Source organism: Orcinus orca, chromosome 3, assembly GCF_937001465.1.
Source record: "Orcinus orca chromosome 3, mOrcOrc1.1, whole genome shotgun sequence".
Classification (NCBI taxonomy): domain Eukaryota; kingdom Metazoa; phylum Chordata; class Mammalia; order Artiodactyla; family Delphinidae; genus Orcinus; species Orcinus orca.
The window spans coordinates 152,651,160-152,668,527 of NC_064561.1; the positions used below are offsets into that span (position 1 = coordinate 152,651,160).

Sequence of the window (17,368 nt, forward strand, 5' to 3'; positions counted from 1 at the left end):
ATAAATTGGTGCAGGCATTATGTAAAACAATATGGAGATTCCTCAAAATATTAAGAATAGAACTAGCATATGACCCAGCTGTTCCACTCTGGATAGTTTTTGAAGAATATGAAAAAACTAATTCAAAAAGTTGTATACACCCCTATGTTCATGGCAGCATTATTTACAATACCCAAGATACGGAAATAACCTAAGTACACATCAATGGATGAATGGATATAAAGATGTGGTATATATATATACAATGGAATACTACTAAGCCAGAAAAAATGAAATCTTGCCATTTGCATATAGATCCATATAGATGGATCTTGAGGGTATTATTCTAAGTGAAATAAGCCAGATGGAGAAAGACAAGTACCTTATGAATTCACTCATACGTGGTAAATAAATAAATAAGTAAATAAATTAAACCAAACAAAAATAAACATGTAGATACAGAGAACAGAGTAATGGTTACCAGAGGGGAAGGTGTGTGGGAAGGTCTGAACCAGTAAAGGGAATTATGTATCACAATGGATAGAAACTAAGCTTTTGGTGGTGAGCACGCTGTAGTGTATACATTAGGTGAAATAGAATGTTGTACACATGAAACATATATGTTATAAACCAATGTTACCTCAATAGATTAAAAAAATATTTAAGTACAGTATTCCATCTACACTGACAAAAGATGAAATAAACTACATGAACATTTAACATCAGAAGAAAATGAGTATTTTACTGAAATGCAGTTGAAAGAAGAAAAAATTGAGGAGGAAAACAAAGAATGAGAAGAAAAATCATTATTGAAAGAGAAAAAAGAAAAATAAAGACAGTTTTGTGGCTGAAAAGTTAGATAGCAATTCAAGTAATGCTGCGAGAAGGTCCATGTTGAGTTGCTTTATATCCGTCAGAAGGTGTGTGAAGAGCGGAAAGCACAGGCAGAATTCAGTGAGGAGCTGAAGAAGTAGAAGCTGGTGGAAGAGGAGATGGTCTCAGAATCCTGGGAGAAAGACCAATGAGCCAAGAAAAACTGAGAAGCCCAGGAGGCGAGGAGACAGAAAGAGCTGGTGGAGAACACACACCAGGGGCTGGGCGCCCAGGTCACCAACATCAAACACAAGAGCGGGTGGTGCAGCGACAGAGAAGAGGAGAAACAACGGTACAAAGGGTAAACTTGAGAAAGAACAGTATAAGCTAAAGGAAGAGGAGACAAAGCAGGAAATTAGGACCTTTTTGCAAAAAGCCCTCTGAGAGAAGGTAGGACCTATTCAACAGGAATAGAGAACAGAGCAGGACTTGAACATGAAGCTCATTAAAAGGGCCCTTCAAAAGTTCCACGAATAGGGCTTCCCTGGTGGCGCAGTGGTTGAGAGTCCGCCTGCCGATGCAGGGGACACGGGTTCGTGCCCTGGTCCGGGAAGATCCCACATGCCGCGGAGCGGCTGGGCCCGTGAGCCATGGCCGCTGAGCCTGCGCGTCCGGAGCCTGTGCTCCGCAACGGGAGAGGCCACCGCAAAAAAAAAAAAAAAAAAAAAAAAAAAGGTCCACGAAGAGACTAATAAGAAAGAAGCAAAAAAAGAGAAGACATGGGAAGAAAACGGAAGCTTTCTCAGGGATATTTAGCAGAGCAACGTGAAGAGGAAGATGCTTGGGAGAAAGAATTAGACAGAATAATAGAGGAAAAGAAGGAAAAGAAGTTGACTGAGAAGGACAGTTTGCTGCGACTTGACAGGAAGGAAAGGAAACAACGTGGGAATGAGGTCATGTGTACAAGAAAAGTTCAAGTGCAAGAAAGCTTGCAAAGAAAAGAACAGGAAGAAGGTGCTATGGAATAGGATCCCACAAATGAAGGTCTTGAAGAACTTAACAGAGAGTAGGAGAATTTTGCAAGAGGCTACGGTTTAGCCCAAGAGTACAGAAGGCTGCTGCAGATGCAAATATCCTACCAGCTGCAGTCTCAGGAAGCAGAGGAAGACGAAGTTTCAAGCAGAGATAGCAGCAAAAAAGATTTGTCAGGACAAGATCCAGGAGATCTGGATCACCCATCAGGTGTCATCCAGAAACATGCACCCCATGTGGACAGTTTGTCATAATAAGCTTCCAGCATAGTCTCATAAACGCCAACATATTTTTTCTCAGTCTTTTAATATTTATGACTACAATATGCTTGTATGTTCTTTAAAAATAACAAAGTACAGTAGCCTCTTCAATTTTATCACCATCCTTGCAGACCCACAAGCAGCCCAGCATATTATTATTAGGAGGGAGATTCCTTAGAACTGGCGATCTGTTTCCATGAGAGTTGAGAATTGGCAGACAGAAAAAAAAAAATTGCTTTACTACTCCAGGAGGCTGGTGACAATGGGCCAACCAGCTGTGATCTTGGGATTAATGGATAGCGACAGAAGCCACCAGGTTCCTGGGCATCTCCTGATCTCGAGGCAAAGAAAGTTAACATGAGAGGGGAACAGTGTGGCTGAGCCAGGCAGGCCTCTTCTGGAAACTGGCAGCCCCTCCTGGGGTCACTGAGGTGACAGGCCTGGACAGCCAGCTGACCTCCTCAAGTATCTGCAGTAACCTTGGATTTTTGTCCCAGGCTCCTCTGGGTGTGCTAGCCTCTTCTAGGGTTTTTCAGCATCCCTGTCCCAGGGCCTTACAAGGAAATCACTTGGCTGCCCCAGGCTGTGGCCAGGAGCCCTTGATCATTGCTGTGCAGGTGGGACCCCTCCCCTCCTGACTCTACAGCTGGCTAACGTTTCCTTCCCTCCTTCCTGCCCCAAACTTATACAAAACAAGTCTTCAGGGTCTCAGTGGGGACCCTGGGGAGAGAAAGGGGTCAAGCACATATAGTGAACCTACCATCTTCACAGAATCCTTGGAAAATTATATATTACATTTTTGTTATAATTTCTAAGTAGTTTTACTTTTCCCACACATTATGTGTTCTTTGAGAATAGAAATTTTATCTTTTAATTCTCTCTTATCTCTTTCATGGTGTTTGGTTTAAATTTGAGATTCAGTAAATACCTTCTGCTCCCAGAATCCCCTTTACAGGCAATTCCAAGTCATACCTGTAGGTGGGGCAAGTGATATATTTCTCCTGCCTGAGAAAAGCAAGCCAGGATTCCATGAGGTAGCTCTCAGACTTTCTGAATTTTGATTGTTTCTCAAGCTTGGTAAGGATTTACCTCATATGAAAGAGGTGGGTAAAAAAATCTCCTTTAAGTCTTAAGAAATTGTTTCTATGGGTGACGGAGAAAATGAGTAACTTCTCAGCCCACACCTCACAGCATTAGCTAAGTGAAATGGTTATTTCAGAAAGTGAGAAGAACAGATGTCAGAAGGTAAAAAAAAAAAAAAAGTGCTAAAAATAGTAGGTTCTTCTGCCAAGATTTTATCATCTGGGGTTTTGATTTAAAATTCCATTCAGATGCTATTTGTTAAATACCATTAAAAAAAAAAAAAAGTCATCCCCCATCCCGCCTCCACGACGGGCTGGAAAACTTACTTTTGATGCTTCATTGACCTTGGCTGTCCACCTTGTTCCACTGAAATGAGCAGGTTATTTTCTCTAAAAGTAAATGCCTGAGACTGTGTTTATAGATGCTAATAGATTAAGTGAAACTGCTCTCTGTGACCACTATTCAAGGGTTAAAGATCAAAGCTCACATTAGCTTTGTTAAAGTATAATCTGGTGCCTTGCTCAGTACAGCGTGATGCTGGTTCATCTTTAATGCTGTGCTTGGAGGAAGGTAGAAGGATGAATCCAAGGGGAATTCTTCTTAGTCAGTTTTTTAAATTGCCTTCATCTACCACTAAAGAGAAAGCCAGAGAACTTAAATGCGTCTTTCATTTTGGAGGAAAGAGATATATTGACTCTGGTTAATGAAAGTACGCCTTGGATTATCTAACCAAATAAATGGCACTGGATTTTGTTAAAAAAGCAACTTGTGAGACACACACTGACCTGTAGGCAGGAGTGCTTCCTGCCTGGTGTACTTCTGTTTAATTGGGCTTCACCAGCACAAAGGTTGGCCTGGAAGCTTTCCACAGTGGTCTGCACCCTGGACTTACCCAGCACATAGAATTCACTGGTAAAGACAATAGTTAGCAAACCACAACAGCATGGCTGGTTTAAATGAGCTTTTGGGCTGGCTGTGCTGGAAAGCCATGCTGTTACCTGCAGAGCTCCCACTGTATACTTGCCTACTGATGTGCCTGCCGTTTGGGGCAGGAAGTAAAGGAGAGAATGGTGGCTAGTGTCTGAGATCCTTAGATTATAGGAGGAGTGCTAGAACCTGCCAGAACCGTTTCCTTCATTCCTTCCCAAGCAGATTCTTGTAATGGGTTCAGAAGCAGCTAGACCTACTCAAAAGAGACTTAAAATGGCAAAACTTTCAAGGCTCAGGTGACAAAATATGGCATGGAATTTGGGAGAAGGCTGAATTAGGGGCTGTCTGTGCCCCAAACCAGCAGTACTCTATGCTATTTGATTGGAACCTTTGGGGGAGTCTGGAAACAGCAAGACAGAGGTGTCTCCCTAGGTGACTGACAAGGCTGGTGTTCTTATCCTGAGTCAGCTTTGTAAGCAGCTGATGTGCACAAGCAAGAGAGGAAAATAGAACAGACGTCCTGCAGTGTCTTGAAAATGGCCTAATTATGCTCTAGCATTACTTTGGCCAATTCCTGACAAAGAGCATCCTTCTTCCCTAAGTTAATAGACAAAATCATATACCTTTGTTGAGAACATACCTGCAACCATCACTTGGCTTAGACTATCTCAATTCATCTTCACAGAAATCCCCCGGAGTGTTAGTATTACCATCCCCGTTTGATAGATGAGGAATCTGAGGCCCAGAGGATAAATATCCAAGGTCTCACAGGTAATAAAAGGTAGAATTCAGATTTAAACACAAGCAGTTTAATCCCAAAGCCTATGGCTGAATACACTATAATGGACTATTTTTCCAAAGCAAAAATCCCCCACTTATATGGGTACTAGACAGAAGTGTTATCCTTACTATTGCAGATAGAAAAAAAAAATATATGTGTTATGGAAGCAAAGATATAAATAGCACAGGGAACAAGGTATTGACTCCGGGTTTACGTGCCTCATCAAGGAGATCCCTGCAAGAGGTTAAAATGATGTTTGTCAAGCAAATAGGACTGGGAAAGGGAGTCCAGGCAGAAGGGACACACCTGCACAGCCTGGACAGCACTGCAGAGCACGACGTGTTGGTGTAACTGGAAGCAGACTGGTTTAGCTGGAGCGTAAGCCACAGGTGAGGACATGAGGTTGGCCAGGTAGACAAGAGTCAGATCTGGTCAGATGGGGACTTTGGGAGAGTGCATTCCCTGGTTTGGAGATAAGGAGCTTTTATCCCATGAATGGTGCCAAGTCACTAGAAGACTCTAGGCATTCGATGTGTGTGTGAGGGCGGCAGTGACACAGCTAGCCTATCGTGGCAAGGGTAAGAAACTGAAAGTAGATAACTACTGTATTATTTTCCATAGTAGGGTCACTCCACTTCATTTTTTAAATTTTTATTTTATTTATTTTTTAAAATATTTTTTACATATTTTTTTTATTGAAGTATAGTTGATTTACAATGTGTGTTATTTTCAGGTGTATGGCAAAGTGAATCAGTTTTATATATATATATATATATATATACATAAAATGTATATTCTTTTTCAGATTCTTTTCTCATATAGGTTATTACAAAATATTGAGTATAGTTCCCTGTGCTATACAGTACGTCCTTGTTGTTTATCCATTTTACATATAGTAGTGTGTATATGTTACACCCAAATTCCTAATTTATTCCTCATCCCCCTACCTTTCCCCTTTGGTAACTGTAAGTTTGTTTCCTATGTCTGTGAGTCTGTTTCTGTTTTGTAAAGAAGTTCATTTGTATCATTTTTTTAATTCCACATACAAGTGATATCATATGATATTTATCTTTGACTGACTTACTTCACTTAGTATGATAATCTCTAGGTACTCCACTTCAGTTTGACATTAAACAGTATGGCCATTTCAGAGGAACTCATGCAGCCAGGGGGCGTTGAATGGAATGAAGTTTCCCTCCAGGGTACTCAACACAGAATTGGATGATTTGTTCCTATTTTCCTATGGCTACAGTCCTTCCTCCACCTGATTTCCAGGAATTTAGAATACCCCTGTTGTCTCTTTTTTCAGAATACTTGCCTGTGGGGAATTAAAATACATTTCTCAGTGTTTATATGTACAATTCAAGGTTTCAATAGAAAGTTGGCTTTCCTGGCGAGTGAGTTGACAGCCCTGGAAACCCTCCCACTGATTCTAAATAGGGAGCTGAAGTCTCTTCACCACTAGCAGGTCAATTTTGTTTGTTTCACACTTATATATATAAACACACACACATATATATATATACACATACATATACATATATCTCTTCATGTAAATGACATTAAGAGATGTATGTATATAGAGAGGATGTATCTATATATACATATAAACACACAGACATATATACACATATATCTTCATTTTATTTTTAAACCTTATTCTTGCAAGTTATAGGAAAATATCCTAATGTTTTTATTTTTTAATTTATGGGTTAGCAATACCTAATTGATAAAGTCATTATAAGACTTAAATGACCTAACATATAATGGACCTAGCACAGCCTGACCCAAGGCAGGCGCTTGCTCACAGCTCCATCTCCCTCGCCTTTAGCAGATTATAACTGGACGTAAGGAACTTCATACTGTATTTGTCTGGACAATGTCAGGCAAAGGATACAAGTCGACCCGTGAAAAAGAATTTTTTGTTCTTTGTAATAGGGCAGTTCAGGGATGGCTGGGTCCAGGGCCTCAGTTGGATTAGATCTCTCCTTCCCCTCGTCGTTCTCCCCCCTCCGCCTCCCTCCTCCTCTTTCTTTCCTTCCATCCTTCCTCTTTCTTCCTTGAAGTTGTCTCGATGCTCAGGAGTCTTCTTCCCAGAAGTGACAAAGACAGGTGCCAGCAGCTCCAGACTTAAACTTTACTGACTGAGCAGTCTTGAAAGGGGAGAACACTTCTTTCCAATAGCTTGATGGAGAATGTCCCAAAAGGCTGGCATGACCTCAAAGCCATAAGAAATCTGAGAATCATTAGAAAATTATTATCACAGCCTCTTTGTGTCATATAGGTGCCTTGTGCCAGAATACTGCATGGAATTCTGGTAAATTCCAATAAAGAAAAAGAAAGAAGCCGCCAAATACTCAAACAGAGACAATTACTCTGACTGAAGGTGTGACGAGGACTCCCGATTGGGTCATAAAATAAAGATTTGATTCTAGCCTAGAAAAATGAAGGCTTCAAGCTTGTACATAGCAAGCCTTTCTGCAGCAGAATAATTTAGAAAATCCGAAGACCAGTGCCCTTATAAGGAGAGAGACACTGAGACACACACAGGAGGAAGAAACTCATGTGAAGACAGAGGCAGAAATTGGAGTGTTGCAGCTACAAGCCAAGGAACTCCAAGAACTGCTGGCAACCACCAGAAGCTAGGAAGGAGACATGGAACGGATTCTCCCTCAGAGCCTCCAGAAGCATGAGAGAGAAAAATAACTCTTGTTTAGCAATCCAGTTTACGGTGATTTGTTTCAGCAGCCTTAGGAAACTAATACCAATTAGATGGCAATACGTTGCAATGGAATGAAAATTAAAATTCTCAGCAAAAACTCTTAGTTTAGTTCACTCTACCTTTTTACAACCCATGAAGAAGCCAGTTATCATGCTGAGAGTTTCCTTTTATCTGTAAAATGGGGATAATTATGTTTTTTTCTGTTAAGTTAGAGGATTATATGAAAATTGAATCAAGTCTTTTTAAACTATACTGGATATTCCAAAGTGTGTTTAGTTGAACTTGAGGGTCTATAAAGATGGGTTCTATGGTGAAGTAAGTTTAGAAAATCCTACACGGATGACTTTTCTCGAGAAGACTCACAACACAGGTTATTAGATAAAACACTAAAAGAAGGACTGTAATTTGGAATCTGTTTAGTCTTCTTTAACCCCATCTTCTCCAGATTTTTTTGACCATGAAACATTGCCTTTGAGGAACTTCAATTCATATCTTATAGATGGTTGCATTGATTTGGAACACAGTTTGGGAAACACTGCACTATGCCATTGTAAGATACTCTAGGAATTATTTGTGTAATAATTTATGTTGCATATAAGGGAGAACACTTGGGAAATCTGCAGAAATCATCACACGTCTTCATGGCAGTGTTCCTACATTTGCATATTGCCCACTGACTTCTGTTGAATGGAATTGAAAGAGGTGTGTAAGTGGAGTGACAGGTTTGATAAAATGTGTACTCCAACCCCAAGAAGTTCCTCTGCCTCCAGAAGGATGGCAGGAAGAAAACAAACATCTACTAAGACACCTCCGTATTCTGGGCCCCATGACAGACAATTTCACAAATATTATTTCATTGAAATTTTTGTGGTCTTAATATTTGTATCCTAAAACTCACACATGAAAAGTATACTTAAGTATGAACATATATTTCCTTTAACACCAAAAACAACTTAAAATTACATTATTTATTAGTACTTTTTATTGGCAATAGAACATAAAATAAGTAAGTATTTAACAGACTAGCCCAGAATCCCAGACCATGTGTATTTTATTTAAGAAAGACCCTTTCAGGACTTTCATCTCATTGAACCACCAACTGTTAACGGTCCTTACAACTCTAAGCTGTGAGCTAATTCATTCATTGTCGTAACTATGGGAACATAGCAGTGAATATAAGAGACACAGTCCTGACTTCCTGGAGCTTGTATTCTAGAGGAAGGAGACTAAACACAAACAAAGAAATGAGTATGAATATATGTAAGATGATAGTAACACCATGGAAAATATTAAGCAGGGAAGTAGAATTGAGAGTGAGATGTGTTATTTTAGGTGCAGGGTCAGGGAAGACCTTGCTGAGCAAGGGACTTTGTGCAGAATCTGATGGAAATGTAGGACTGCTCAGGATACCTGGGGACAGAGAAGACAGTACCAAGCAAAGGGGACAGCAAATGCAAGCAACCTGCCTGCAATGGGAGAATACTTAGCATGTTCATAGAACAGCAAGGAAGCCCATTGTAGCTGGAACAGAGTCACTACGGGATAGAAAAATAAGAGATGAGGTCAATCAATGGAGAGTGAGGACACAAATCATGTAGGGACTTCACAGGACATGATGGTAAGACTTTGACTTTTACTTGGAGTGAGTCAAGAAGCAATTTAGAGTTCTGAGCAGATAAGTGGTATGATATGACCTATATTTACAAATATCATCCCTGTGGAGACTATGACTATGGTGTGGGAAAGAAGACTGTGGAAGCAGGAAGACCAGTTAGAGACAGTTAATCCAAATTATTCTAATTGAGAGGTGATGGGGGCTCAGTCCAGGGCTCTTCTGTAAAGGTGCTGAGCTGACAGGACTGGCTGATGGATAGCATGTGAGGTATGAGAGAAAGAGGAGTCATGGAAGAATGTGGGGTTTAAACCTAAGCATCTAGAGAGATGGAGGTCCATTAGATGACTGTGGGTAGGGGCAAAAATTTTATTTTCCTTTTTCCTTTTTTGTTTTTGGTGGGGGGTCCTGGGAAGGTGGAGAAGGAAGAATCAAGAATGTGGTTTGGGACAAATTCTATTTGAGATGACTTTTAACATCCAAGTGGAGATGATACGTAGGCAGTTGGATGTACTAATGTGGTGCTCAGAATAGAGTCTGGGCTTGAGGTCATCTCTTACAAATGATAGTTAAATCCTTGAGACTAGATGAGATCACTCAAGAATTGAGATTAGACAGAGAGTAGTAAAGGGCAGGGGACTAAGGCTTGTGGTACATCAATGTTTAGAAAATCATTTTTTAAATTTAATATTTATTTTTATTGAAGTAACATTGGTTTATAATGCTATATAAATTTCACATGGACAACATTATATTTCTACCTCTATATACCTTACAGTGTGCTCACCACAAAAAATTTACTTTCCATCCATCACCATACAGTTGATCCCTTTACCCATTTCACCCTACCCCACCTCACTCTGGTAACTACTACTCTGTTCTCTGTATCTATGTGTTTGTTTTTTGTTTGGTTAGTTCTTTTATTTTGGCTTTTCATTTCTTCTTTTTTTTTCATAGTCCACATATGAGGGAAATCATATGGTATTTGGCTTTCTCCATCTGACTTATCTCACTTAGTATAATACCCTCAAGGTCCATCCGTGTTGCCACAAAAATAGAAGGTCATTTTTATACATGAGGCTCAAAGAGGCATGGTACCTTGGCTCGGGTAGCATGGCCGGAAAGTGAGCAAGCCAGGGTATTTTATCACTGGCAGTGAAGTTCCTCCTCATAGAGCATATTTATACTCCTGTCATGAGAAAGACAGTTTAGCAGGGAATCTGGAAACGCTGCCCCTGCCTCCTGAGGATGGGATACCTATGAGGGGATTCTAATGAACCCTGGTGAATTGGCAAGAACCAATATTTTAATCATACTGATTTCACTAGGCATATAAAACCAGATATTCTTTTGATTTCTTGGGGTACAGAAAAAAACTATAGATTCATGATCATTAATATTAAATATATCTTATTCTGTTTAATATATGCAATCATTTATTGAGTACTACTACACCAGGCACTTTGCTAATCATTTTCATGTTGGACACTTTCCATGCCTCTCCATATCCACCTCTATCCTGCCCCCCATCTCTGCTCTGTGCCCAGAGATACTGATCAGTGTGGACCACATCAAGTGACTCCCTTATCCTCTGTTCCACACAACAGTCCTTACCCTCTCCACCCCTCTCCGCTCCTCTCCACACCTCTCATGCCCTCTATTGCTAGTCTAAGGATTCAGTACCAGCCATTGTGCTGCTTCCCCTGCAGCCTACCCACAACTTTATAAATTGTCCCTTTCTTAAATTCTCCTCCAGTTACCCCCATTTGAATGTTTAATCTTTTTTCCTTTGGGAACCTTCAGTAATACAGCCTTGGAATGTTGTCTCCTTAGCCTTCTCCCTTCACCACGTCTCTATGACATGAATATAATCCCCATTTTACAAATAAGAAAAGAGAGGGCATTTGCCTGAATTCACACAAAAATAGGGGCGGAGTCAGCATTTGAACCCAGGTTTGTCTGACTCCAATACCTGCACTCTCAAACATTCATTATATTGTAACACAAAAACAACTCTAATCAATAGTAAGTATAAAATCATAGGCAGTTATGAACTTATAGATAAATCAATTCACGATGTATTTAAAATGTAAACACATAATCATTTATTATATGCCAGCATTTCATAAGCGCATTTGATGCTTACGCTCTAACCCCATCATTATCACCATTTTAGAGATAAAGAAAGTGAAGTTTATCCTCTAAATATTCCCAATGGAAAGAATTTTCACAGAAAAACCTCAGTGAGCATAATACAGTCAAGGGTATTCTATTAAAGACACGACGGTGACACACAAGGAGAGAGATGCCAACATACCCCATGGCAAACAAATTAATAACTCCCTAGTAATTTTTCTCTTCAAAGCTCCTTCTGGTCTACTCTACCAGTGGGGACCTCCCAGCTCTTCATCCTCTTCTGATCCTGTGCTCCACTCCAACCACCCTGCTCTCCTCTCTCCCGGGTCCCCTCCTTGCCTCAACATTTTCTATGCTTCTACCATTTGTACAAATATCAATGTTCTGCCCCAAGTATATATCCCAAACTGCACACTTCAACCCATCCTGGTTTAGATTGTGAGTGAGTCTCTCTTTAGCATAATCTATCCTCTTAAGAGTGTAATTAGAATAATCTATCATGTATCATCTATCTACCTTCTACTATCTATCATCTATCTATCTATCTATCTATCTATCATTCTCTGTCTAGGTATGTTTTTGTGTATATCTGTGGGAGTATTTTGAACTACATCAATGGTTAGTCTCCTGAACAGTGTAGAGCGGGAGACTTAACTTCCAAGCAAACAAGTTATCCTGCAACAATTTTAGGGATGCTGTCTGAAGATAAGAGACAAGAAAAAAAAAATGAGAGGGAAAAAGATATTTAGAGTTTATAGAATTCCTCAAAGTCACAACCAATAAATAGCAGAGCTGGAATGTGAATGCTCCAAGGTCTGTGTTAGCTTTTATGTTATATTGCAGTGACAATACTTAGGCACAAAAATTGACCAGGAAGAAAAAATTAGTCATATTTAATATACAAGTTAGTTTTAAGCATTTTGAACAGATGATACTTTTCAGCCTGGAATGCCATAAAACTGACCGCAGCTTCCCGAATGCCTGTGGCTGTTGCTTCTTTGGCCAATACCATCGATCAGCAGAAGCAGACCAAGGCTTGGTGTTGGGCTCTTCGATGCATTTGACAATTACTGGAACTTGCCAATCACTGATCAACAAACCAAGATTTTCTGAGGACCTGTCCTGTGCCCAGCACTGAGCAGGGAAACCTTGTGTGGTATATTAAAAATGTAACCCATGTTCTCGTTCTTTGCCTTTAAGAAACAGATCACTGAGGAGTCAAGACAGAACATATAAAACAATCATTCACCATGTAAGACAGTACATACTCTTGTGCCAAGTTGCATGTGTGACCTATAAACATCAAAAGAGAGAAAAGTGGTTTGGGGTGTTCATGGGTGTTTGTGGAGGAGCTGAGCTGACCTCCTTGGTGAAGTAGCTCTGATTCCTCTCTTTCTGGCTTCCGGAGATTAACTACTAGATTTTAATCATTAGATATCAATCCTTCAGTCCAACATTCTTCGGAAGTAAATTTTAAGTAAAAATGGTTACTTTCTAAAGGTAGCAATTGTTTTAAACAATGCAGAGGGTTTCTTGCCACCTCAGATGTCAAAAAAGAGGTTAATCAGAGCAGATGCCTCCTGAAAGCTGCTTCCACAGCTCACATTGGCCATTTGTCATTCCTCAACAAAGCTCTGAGAATCTCAGCTCTCTTTAGACTGCTCAACAATCAAGGATGCCCAGGGGGTAAGGAAAGCACACCAGATGCCCTCACAAGCCTCCTTGGCTTCCCCCCTCAGCTCTAGGCTTCATTCCTCCCAGGGATGAAGTGCAGGCAATGCAAAATAATCAGTCCAAACTTTTTGTGGGTCCAGGCCTTTCAGACTCTGACCATGCCTAGTGTGAGGGCTGTCAGGATCATGGTAGCTTGTTTTATTCACTAGAGCGGAGTCCTTAAGAGTCCTATTTCACAAACACCAACTCTTATGGGGTCACCAATAGAGAAGTGATTGTGAGGGAGGGAGGAAAGAGACTGTTTCCTTTTTCTAGTGTTACTTCAGAATCCTTTTCCCTCTACTCTTCCTGAATCCTTCCTCACCCAAAAAGAAGAAAAGTCATCCTGCCAATTCCTCCCTAAGTAGCAACCGCTTGATTTGCTCCACATGCCTAACTAGGAAATCTGAATATGTATGAGAATGTCTAAACACCCACATGGCTGGCGGGTGGGACAGCTAAAGGGTAGGGTCCATTCCTCTGTGTTGGCCAGATGATGTCAATATCACAGAGTGTTGGTACATTTATAGGAAAAAAAACTGACATGGAAAAGGTAAAGGGACATTTTGGCTCTCCTTTTAAAACTCAGAGCAGTAACATAGTCCCTAGCAGTCCAGGTTCAAAAGGCCAGCAGCATAATTAGTCTGTTAAAGTCTCAGCAGTTCATATGGTTTAGAGATTTAAGGAATGGCATTAAAATGCCATAAACATAATCCACAGAATAAAGTTTTGAGAGCTGTTTGTTTTTAGTTTCGTTTTTTCGGTTTTTAAAGAAAAGAAGCCCTTGCCTTTATGAGTCTCTTCATAGGGATTCCATTTCAGAAGCTTGGGTTTTAAAGAAATAAATAAACCAAATTCCAAGGCACGTTGAGGTCTTGCCAAGAGGTGGCATTTAGAAGCTGACTGTATCAGAAGTAAGCCGGGAATTGGGGCTGGGGCCCCTAGCGTTCACTAATTTTCATAGAGAGGAGGCAGCCCATATGGTGTAACTTCTGAAGGGCTGTGGGGCACACAACCCTTCCCCAAAATCAATCTTCCATGCTTTGCTCCTGTTTTAAAAGTCACGTTTTGTTTAAAAGTTGAGATTTTCCAAGTGTGTTTCCTGACGCCCCAGGCTTCTTTATCAGTGCCTGTGGGGCTGCGGAGGAAGCCAGATGGGTGGTCTCTGGGAGCCCACTCTCACTTTATTCCCACTTATTCATGTTTTATCTGTTTGAAACTTTTACTAGCAAATGGATTGAAATATTTAGTTTGTAAAAAGGGTTTTGCTAAAAAGTAAAAACAACAAGAAGAAGAAGAACAAGCCATCCTCCAATTTAGAAAACTTCTGGGTCAAGTTGTTACTTTCAATTGATAGTGTAAGAACATGCCCTGTGCCATGTGGAAAAAGAACACAGGACAGAGCATTCACAGGAGTCACCGAAGCTCCCTTAGCAAAGATCAGGGCCCTGAGGATGGAAGCCCCAAATCTAAAATATGATGGTGTGCTGTTGGGAGGACTGGGACAGGTCAGATGTCAAAAAGGGAGGAGGAGGACCAAGGAAGGCTAAGCCCCAGGGAGGTGACACATTTTAGGGACTTGGTAGAGTATGCAGCATAAGAACATGGAAATTTCCACAGAAGATGCTAAAAGGGGCAGAGAACGTTGAAAAAAGATGACACATGGTATGAAATGGAAGATTCAACTGAAATGCCATGTAAACAACATCAGATATCAAGTGAGAGGAGAGGCTGAAAATCAAGATGCAAACTTCAAAGGAAATTGCTCAGAACCAGGAACGTGATTTGGGGCCTTGACCCACTTCAAGGGTAAAAAGATTCCCCAAACTGGAAATTAAGAGGAAGATTTTAAGAGAAAGCTTTAGATAGAAAAAGCTGTACTTTGAGTTCTACCCTCCACCCCATGGCGAGGGGTGAAGGTGAGGCCTGGCTCCTGACTTGGAGTCTAGTGGGAGGGATTTCAAAGGAGACAGCTCTGAGAAACTGCTTTTGTTGCTGGGTTTGGGAGGTTCCTCTGACACATACCAAATTCCCTCTGGTGCTCTGGGGGAGCAGAGAGAACTGTGGCTAGGAGATAACTTTGCTCCCCTCTGACTGCAAGTCAAGATCTGGCATGCCTACAGCCAGGTGGAGGCTCTAGGGAAGGGATGCCCCCTGAGGACCCTTTTATGTGGGATCCTAAAGATGTTCCTTAAAGAACTTCTGCCAGAGGACAAGGGAATTGGGACTGAAAGGATCTGTGTAAAATGAAGCACCTGAAAATCAGAGACTGAGGGGTAATAGGAACAATAGGTCAAAGGTGAAGAGAACTGTTGTCTGTTACTGTCCGAGGTGCCGAGCAGGTCGTGAGTCTGGAGGACCATCTGTGAGGCTATGAGCACAAGAAGCCAGCTTACAGGCAGGACAATGAAGTGGATTTTTTCTTTCCCCTTTATCTGTCTTTCCTCTCCTATTTTCAGCCCCAAGTCGGAAAGAACAGCTATTGGGTGACAGGAAAGATGGGCAAAGAAGCAAGAAACCCACCACATCCTTTTCTCCAAAGACAGACTTGTCCAGTGCCACCTCTAGCAAATGGAGTACAAGTCTTATTTGCAAATGCAAATCATAGTGTTAATTAACATATTATGACTGAAGATCCTAATTTCTGAAATAAGACTTAGGAGATCTGGAGGTCTCTTTTTAGAAAATGAGGATGACCAGAAATGTCATGGTGCTTGATAGTTTTCTTCCAAAGGCAGACAGAAAAAAAAAAAAAAGCTTCTTCAATGAATTCATCTTAAAGTGGCAGTGGGAGAAAAATGCCTTTTAATTACAAACGCATTAACTAGGCTTGTTTGTGGCACATGTTAAAAGAGCTTATAGGATAGTTGATCCCACCTCCAGTGCCATGTCCAGGGCAAGTCTTGACCCTGAGCTGAAAAGTAAAATGCCACACACTGTGGTCAGGGGAACAGTGATAAGTGCAAGGATCCAGGGAGGATTTGGGAGGTTGACTGTACGGTTGCTTGCTTGGTGTCTTTTAGTTTCTCCTTGCAACTTCCGCAGATAGCATTCGCCCTAGGAAGTGTTTTGATTCTACTACATGCCAGCATTCAATGTAACCCCACCTACTGCGGTAGAAAGAAGTCTATCTTGTGTATTCATACCATATATATAGATAAATCTATATATCATACCACATACTCATCTCTCTATTATATATATATGTGTATATATAATACACATATTTGTTTATATATATATATATATATATATATAATAGATATACATATAATCAAATGGCTGTGAGTTATTTGTTGGGTGTTTTTGTTTTGCTTTGTTTTTTTAAACTGGACCCAAAGAGAAAGGTAAGAAAAAGGTGCTTGGTTTATAGGAATATAGGAAACAATGGTTTACTTACCGTAACCCTAAAAGTCCTTCTGTCTTCTTTTCTTTATTTGTTTTTGGGGGTGGGGAAAGTAGTTGGTCTCCTTTCAAAATACCAACTATCTATCTGAGTCAGTCCTTATCAGCTTTTCTCAGCAAGACCATTCACAACTTCTCAATAATGGGAAACATAACAAGAAAGAAAAAAATTAATCTCAGGAGAAAAAAAGATATGGATTCAGAAGACCAAAACAATAGGCATACTATAACAACACATCATTGATTAGATGCAGCAGGAAATAGGACTGGAATAATGGCTCAGGAATTACAGGAAAGAATCGCTTCCCGGCCTTTTGGCTACGATCAAATGTAGTATCTGCTCTCATCAGGTTAATATCTGAGGACAATACAGTAAATGGAGCACATTTTTGGAGCTGGGAATTGGAATAGGAGTTTGCTCCATTCACGCCACACCTGGACCTGGTATTCTCCGGGAATGGTCCACCCCTCTCATAACAACAAAGAGCAGACTTTGCCTTCCTCACCTTTTCTTCATCACTTTGCTCCTCTTTGGTTTGCCAGAGTGAAGTACTGTTTTTCTCGCGAGGTTTCATGCAGCCTTGGCTCCGCCCACCGTACCTTCGCAAGGCGGTCTTGTTTCCTTTTCTTCCCATCTTGGCCTCACCTGCCGACTTGCAGCTGGTGGGTGGCTCTCTTTAGTTTGAGTATGGCATTGACCTTTGCGGGTTTTTAAGCAAGTTATTGGTGAGTGTCTTCATTATTACCACTCTATGCTATTGCTGTCATGGGCCCAAGGACTTTTTTCAGTAGCTCTCAGAGTGGCAGCAACCCCAAATCCAAGAGCTAGTTTTATCGGCTTTGTGGAAGTAACGTCTCCAGGTAACGGAAACGTCAGCCGCCTTACAGGCTCCGTGCTCTTC

The 17,368-nt window shown here is 40.8% G+C and overlaps 3 pseudogenes; all 3 read left to right on the plus strand.

Annotated features, from left to right (window-relative positions):
- Nucleotides 1-637: 637 nt before the first annotated feature.
- On the plus strand, nt 638-1,329 carry LOC101286522 (cilia- and flagella-associated protein 53-like; annotated as a pseudogene).
- Nucleotides 1,330-1,571: 242 nt separating this feature from the next.
- LOC125964038 (cilia- and flagella-associated protein 53-like) lies at nt 1,572-2,094 on the plus strand (annotated as a pseudogene).
- A 14,670-nt stretch (nt 2,095-16,764) lies between these two features.
- LOC117200003 (uncharacterized) lies at nt 16,765-16,937 on the plus strand (annotated as a pseudogene).
- The last annotated feature ends 431 nt before the right edge of the window (nt 16,938-17,368 follow it).